The sequence below is a fragment of the Coffea arabica genome, chromosome 5c, assembly GCF_036785885.1.
Source record: "Coffea arabica cultivar ET-39 chromosome 5c, Coffea Arabica ET-39 HiFi, whole genome shotgun sequence".
Classification (NCBI taxonomy): Eukaryota; Viridiplantae; Streptophyta; class Magnoliopsida; order Gentianales; family Rubiaceae; genus Coffea; species Coffea arabica.
In genome coordinates this window covers 5,952,214-5,959,690 of record NC_092319.1, presented here as the reverse complement: position 1 = coordinate 5,959,690, position 7,477 = coordinate 5,952,214, and the positions used below count along the sequence as shown (strand labels likewise).

At 29.2% G+C, this 7,477-nt stretch overlaps 1 long non-coding RNA gene across 1 annotated transcript; it reads right to left on the bottom strand.

Moving 5' to 3' along the window:
- Window positions 1-3,980: 3,980 nt before the first annotated feature.
- On the bottom strand, window positions 3,981-6,760 carry LOC140007417 (uncharacterized). Its single transcript, XR_011814726.1, has 4 exons — window positions 6,504-6,760; window positions 5,678-5,731; window positions 4,868-4,917; window positions 3,981-4,374 (listed from the first exon to the last, which is right to left on the bottom strand). It is a non-coding gene; the product is annotated as an uncharacterized lncRNA (long non-coding RNA).
- Window positions 6,761-7,477: the final 717 nt, after the last annotated feature.

Sequence of the window (7,477 nt, the reverse complement as noted above, 5' to 3'; positions counted from 1 at the left end):
TCTTCTCTTATCTGTTGCAATACTAATGATTGGTGATGTTTTGTTTAGTCTCATATTCTTAGCTACATACTTGATTGGTTATTATTTGCCAACAGATTATAGGGGGCCTAGGCTGTGCTTAGCACAGCCGATAACCCCCTAGTAAATACCTGATAAAAGGAAGAAATCTACAGTCAAAATAAGAAAGAAATTGTGGTGATTGTCAGGCATCAAAAAGGAAGAGAAACAGGGAGAAGAAACAGAGAAGAGACGGGAGAAGCCAGGTAAGGAAAACAATCAATCCTTTAATCATCATTAGGAATGATCCAACGGTTCTCGGGCATCAATCTTAGACTAAGACACGATCTAACGGCAGAAAGTTGCCAGAACAATCTTTATTATGCTAACAAATGCAACTAACAAAACACAATAAAAAAGGGAATATGGTTCAAAATTACAATGGTACCCACAACAGTTAGAAACTATTCTGGCCTCCTTTTATCCCTGAAGGGTTTAGTGGACATTTAACACTTGGGCAAACAAAAATGCCCATGAATAGTAGAGCACTATTTGTCAAAACAATCAAAACTCAAGGGCTTAATTGACATTCACCACAATTTCAATACAACTTTTTTAAAGTTCCCCAGTTTCCTTCGAACATGTGGTGCCAAAGTCTTATGTTTTTATATATATGTAAGATAATGGGATTTGGAAATTCAGAATTGTGACTTGAGAAATTAGGAATGAGTTAATTTGCGAGTGTGAACTGTGAAGTGCGAAGTGTCCGACCCAAAGTCCCAAATTCACCTGAAGGCAGTGATTGTGTAATTTTTAATTTACAAATTGGGGGTCCTAAATTATAATACATTCATTATGCTCCTTAATGATTTAAAAATTATTACTGATTTGATCCCCAAATTTATTCATAATTAAACACATTACTTATGTTCTAATTATTTTGTCGTTTAATTAGCATTTATTTGATCACTTATACCTAGAATCCTCAGTCTATGATTTAAGGAATACATAAAATGTGATTAATTTAAACTAGAATACACCTTAGACTGTACAATGATTAGTGATAATTTACAATTTTATAATTTACAATGATTAATAATAAGTAATATTAGTTACAAACTTACAAATTACAATGATTAGTGATAAGTTATATTAGTTACAAATTTATAATTTACAATAATTAGTGATAAGTTACTAAGTTACAAACTTATAATTTATTTCAAATCAAAATACAACTTATTTACTTACTTATATTATTGTGAAAGTCAATACACTAATACATTGATTTGCAATTCATATGCATTCACTTACACTGTTTGCAATTCATATCATATGTACAAATATGTTTGGATGGGAGTGTTTTTCAAAAAATAGTTTTTCAAATACAATAAAAATTTTTAAAAAGTACTCCAAAATGTAATCTAAAAATTAGTTTAAATTTTAAAAAAAATTTTAAAAAATATCTCAAAATATATTCTAGAAACTCTTCTACTCTTAAATATCCCAAAATATTTTCTAAAAATATCCTAAAATATAATCTAAAAACTCTGCTATAACAAAATTTTTCAAAAACACCCCCAAAAACAGCTAATCCAAACGGATAATTGCAAGTTACAGGTTACGCATTCAAATATTCAATAATTCAAATATGAATGATGTATCAAATTACCAATATCTAAATTCTAATTACTAATTATGTTTATTATTTAATATTTAGTATTATACATATAGTTATTAACTATTATCTAATTCTAGTCATGTATAAAATAATATTATAGTTATGTTATGTATTATTGTATATTTGTATTATTATAGTCATATAACAATTAACAAATACTAAAATAGTAAATTATACATTATTATATATTATTATTACCATAAGTACATGATAATACCATATATTAACTATTATTAATAGCATTTACCTATATAATATAATAATATATTAGTAGTATATACTAATACTAAATAGCAAATATTATTTAAATGACCAAATATTTAAATATTTGAATTACCAAATATATTAGTAGTATATACTATAGTAGTATTTATCTTTGATGCTCAATGCGGTAATATGGTACCCTATTTCATTTATCGAATTTGAATGTGAAATCAATTATTACCAAATTCATAATCTCATTACCTATTTCATATCATATTAGAATTCGGTGAATTCAGTAAATACCGAATTTGTACCAAAATTACCAAATACCCAATTTCAAATTACCAAATTGAATTTGAATTCGGTTATGAATTCGGTACGTACCGAATTTGCTCACGTCTAATATCTACGCTTCACATTTGAAATTGTTGGTTACTTTTTAAAATCATTTCATTTCAAATTGTTAGTTAATGTGCATGTGCATGTTATCCTTTGCAGTTGAAATACGATTTTAACTCATTAGTATGCATGTTCTGCACCATTTAATCTAATTAGTATGCATGCTCTGCTCTTATTTTTTATACTTACTGCCACATTTCCGTATTTCAACTCATCACATTTCCCGATTGCATGCGTTATTTGCGATTTTACTCCATTTAAGACTTCTATAAGACCATAATAAAAGATAACAAATATAACATCCTTTCATGTCTTTTTAATTTAAATAAGGGAAAATATTATTTATAGTCCCTTTTTTGTTATTCACACTTTCATGATCATTTAATCATATAGCTTTCATTAATTAGACTATATGATAATACAAATGGTGGGAGTGCAAGTAATAAAAAATGGAGTGCAAATAAAATTTTCCCAAGTAAGAAGTGGCTTTCATACCTTTTGAATTTAAATAAGTAAGAAGTGGCTCCACTTATAGTAAGAAGTGGCTTTCATGCCTTTTTAATTTGGGTAAGTAAAGAGAAAACATTGCCAGTAAAAAAGTAAATGACAATATTTTATCTTTTAACTTAGTAATTCTAACTAAAAGGGCCAAATTATATAGAAAATAAAAAGGAAATAATATTCATTGGTTGTGGATTTAAAAAATCAAGAATGATATCATTTATGAAATCTAAATTATGAAATCTCTAAATAAAAAACAAAGTACTACTGGCCTTTTAACGTGGAAATTTTTATTTGAAATATTCATTTTTGATTAAAAAAAAGATAATGATAATAACAACACCAATTCTATCACAAATTTTAAAAAAGTAACATTGCCGCTTAACAGATGAGGGAAGGGTGGTGGTTTTTAATAATTTTGAGAACTCTAAAAACACATATTACAGAGATTTTTTTTTAAATCTACGTAAAAGTCTATGAAAAATACTAATATAGATGCAGTCAACAATTTTAGGGGCACAAGATACTAATCTAGCATTTTAACCCGTGCTACGCACGAGCTTATATTTCAAATCGAAATAATTTTGTATATAGGAGAAAGAATTTTTTTCTAAAAATCGAAGAAAAATAAATTGGTTATAATTTATTTTTTTATATTATAAGTTTTGATAGATGGGTATAACATAATATCTTTTGTCAGATTTTGGTAAATTGGTTTTTTTTTTTGGAAATTTCTTCTCATCTTACCACCCAATCAAACCTTCTCCTTAAATGCATTAACAATTCCTCTATCATGTAAATCATTATAAGTTAAATTATTTTATTCAAATTGCTTTCAGATAATGATAGACAATAAGTAAGCAAGTTTTGGCTTCAAGTTATTTAAGATTTTAAAATTAAAAAAGTCCATTTGGTGCTCATAATGTAAATTTTTTTTCAACATGTTAAGCATACATTTCTTTAAAATTTTTAGTCTTTATATATATACTAATGTATAGTGCCACACTTTGCGTGGCCCTGCCCATGCATGGTTCAATCTTATTGTGTATTAGTTTTGAGTATTTGTTGATTTTGTGTATAGACTTCACTGAAGGATCCGTCAAATGCAGTAGCTATAAAAAGTAACTTTTACAAAGAAAGATAGCTTATTTAAAAGAAAGCCATTATCAGACGAAGCAAGCAGTTTAAGAGAGCTTTAAAATAATAAAAGTAAAAATTAACACTATCATAAAAGAGCAAAAGATGCAAACGTACTACTACAAGATAATTGCTCCAATTTCTTGAAACAAAGATTCATGTTCCCAAGGAACAGCCACATCCATTAGCCATAGTTTCAAGTGACAATCATGACCATCGTTAAAATGGATGCTAAAATAAGGTGGAATGGGATGAAGGGTTTCACTTACACTAGCACTCTTAGGCCTCAAATAGCAATTATTAGTTGATTTCTTCCTTGAAGTTTCACACCTAGAGCCCTCCAATTTGAAGATGATTAGTTGATTTGAAGCTCACTTTCGTGTTCAAACTTCAGGGTGTTTGGTGGCTTCTCATTTACCAAAGCAGCACTATCTAATAACTCAGCATTCAGCACCCCACTAATTTAAGAAAAATTATAATTAAAAACACTCCGGTAACACACGTATTTTGTAACAAAGTTTCAAAGCCAAATTTTCCAGATGAAAAAGCCTCACCATTGAAGAAGATACTCCAACAGTACTATTAATTACTACATGTTTTACGGTTCTAAAGTTGCATTAACAGAAAATGATAGCTCAACAAACCACCACATTAAGTACTGCAGTAGTACATGTAATCATCATCTATGTCATAGGTTAAGCAGTTATCCAGTTTGAGCTGAACTCTATTAAGCAATTAGAAATTGCATGTAAGTTGAATTGTTATTATCATGTTAGAGATTTTATTCCATGCAACACAAAAGCACAAATTCAAATAAGCTGGCATTAGGTAATGCCCAACTGCATAACTGTCCCATTGGATATTCACTCCAAAATTTCAAAATCAGTAAAGAAATCTAAAATTCATAAATCAAATTGACAATAAAAAATAAAATAAAATATTCAAACTCACAATCTTTCAAGTGAGAGTGGCCATAGTCCTCAGATTCAGCTCTAGGTGCTCTGAAAGTTTCAAAGAATAGTATTATCATCACTTCGTCGTCATTAAAAACTGACCATCAAATTTTAATTGCATATAAACATTTCTCATATGCATAATTTCCTAAAATAAAACAAGCCTCAGGAAAAAAAAATTCAAAAATAGACAATGGAAAAAGGACAAAACAAATGATTATAGTACTATGATTTACAGCCAAGAACTACTCATAAAGTAGGTAGTTGGAAAACCACATGAGCCAAGAACTACTTATAAATTACTAGGAGATGAGCAAGTTTCTTATAATTTTTCTTACTTTCATGAGAGGACTGATTTGATGGAACCCATAAACAAGTAGATTTCTTGTCCTTCTTGTCCCTAAAACTATATTCTGATCCTGTCAAACAAATAGCATAAATGACCTTAGCCGAACAAATAATTTGTTGTTAAAACTTTTTTCTGCAAAAGACTAACCTGATCAAGAGAGGGGATATTGGGAATAGAAATTGAGAGTTTGAAAGGTAAGGAAGAGAAGGCGGCTGTGGTGGTGAGAAGTTGAGAGTTGTAAGCTCTGATATTGGGAATAGGATATTGGGAATAGATATTGGCGATATGGGTTGAAGATAAAACAGTGATTCAGCTTTGTAGCTCATTCCAGCCTCATTAGATAAACTAAGCCCAGTCATAACCATCTAGATTAAGGACATAATGGATAACCACAGAGTTTTTTAAAAAAAAAGCTGAAATACAATTAGAAATATGTAGTAACCTGCAGATGGAAAGTACCTTTAAGTTGTACTCCACCATAGAGCCTGCCTTCTTACTCAGCAAAGCCAATGCCTTTGTTGAACAAAAACTCAAGAAAATCAATAAGTACAAATTTGATGTACCAAAAGAAATATGTACTAGTCCATGCTCTAAGTTTATGCTTTTTAATGTGCTGCTTAACAACAAGCATCAAATCCCAGTGCATTTAACAGTAAAATACACCAAAAAAACTCCAGTTAACAATCTAAACTCTACAAGAATGAGCCTAAACTAGAGAACTAATCAGTGATAAGTTGCTTCTCTATTGTATTTAACTATCATGAGAATAACTAGCAATCATTTGCATCTTCTTCTTCTTCTTCTTCTTTTTCTTTTGTTTTAATGAGTTTTAAGATAAGAAGAAGGATTATCCAGCTATCCCTTAAAATTACAATTAAATACAAACCTTTTGAGAATTGTTGTTTCTCTCTAAAAACTAATATGTCGAACTATAGGACCACAACAAAAGGCCAGAGTCCTAAGAATGGAATCAATTTGTAGTCCTCTAAAAATTAAAGTGATTGTTCACATAAATTACCATTAATTAACTGCAACAATAGTAAAGTTTGAAGCACAAGTACAATAATTCTTGGTCTGCTAAGTAAGAAAAATCTACAAGCCAAATATATAAAGAAACCAGAAATTGAATACTATCTATCAATTGCTTGCAATTTCAACATTCTGTAGGTCAAAGCCTCATGTATTTTTTCATCCAAGTATAGTTTAATTTCCTAATCATGCAAGTACCACAAAAGCTTTGAGGAAAAAAAACATACAAAAAAGCGGCAAAGGTTTAAAAGAATACCTCAGCCAGTGAATAAGGTCTCTGAATTCCAAATCTTTTCAGAAATAAGATCAATAAGTAGTTTCTTCCAAAAAATCTGTGAGATAGAAAGCTGTAAATATGAGCTATTCGGTCTGGTGGATAATTGGATCATCAGAGAGGGGAGCAGAATGGTGGGTTATGGAACGAGCAGAAATTCTGGCTCACTGCCTACTTCTGGTCTAACATATCAACAGAGTGACGATATTGCCCTAAACTTCTTTGAATGTCACATTGTAAAAGCCACCAGAGTTGCTAAAAATTAGACCATAACCGGTCCATATCTACTGTAGGCTGTAGCTAAATCGACGCTTTTTATACAGTTAAGTTATATCATGTGATATGACTAGCATTTTAAATCGTGTTATGCTGGGTTTATATTTCAAATCAAAATTATATTGTATATATTTATATATTTTGGTACAAAATAATATATATATATATATAGACAAAATTTTAAAGAAGTGTATGCTTAATATGTTGAACAAAAATTTATTTTACGAGCAAAAAATGGACTTATTTAATTTTAAAATCTTAAATAACTTGAAGCCAAAACTTGTTTACTTATTGTCTATCAATATCTGAAGCAATTTGAATAAAATAATTTCACTTATAATGATTTATATAATAGAGGAATTGTTAATGCATTTAAGGAGAGGGTTAGGTTGGGTGGTACGGTCAGAAGAATTTTCCAAAAAAAAATTGACAAAAAATATTATGTTATGCCCATGTATCAAAACTTATAATATAAAAAAATAAATTATAACCAATTTATTTTCTTCAATTTTAGAAAAAAATTCTTTCTCCTATATACAATATTATTTCGATTTGAAATATTAACCCGTGCATAACACAGGTTAAAATGCTAGATTAGTATCTTGTGTCCCTAAAATTGTTGACTGCATCTAGATTAGTGTTTTCATAAACTTTAACGTAAATTAAAAAAAACCTTTGTA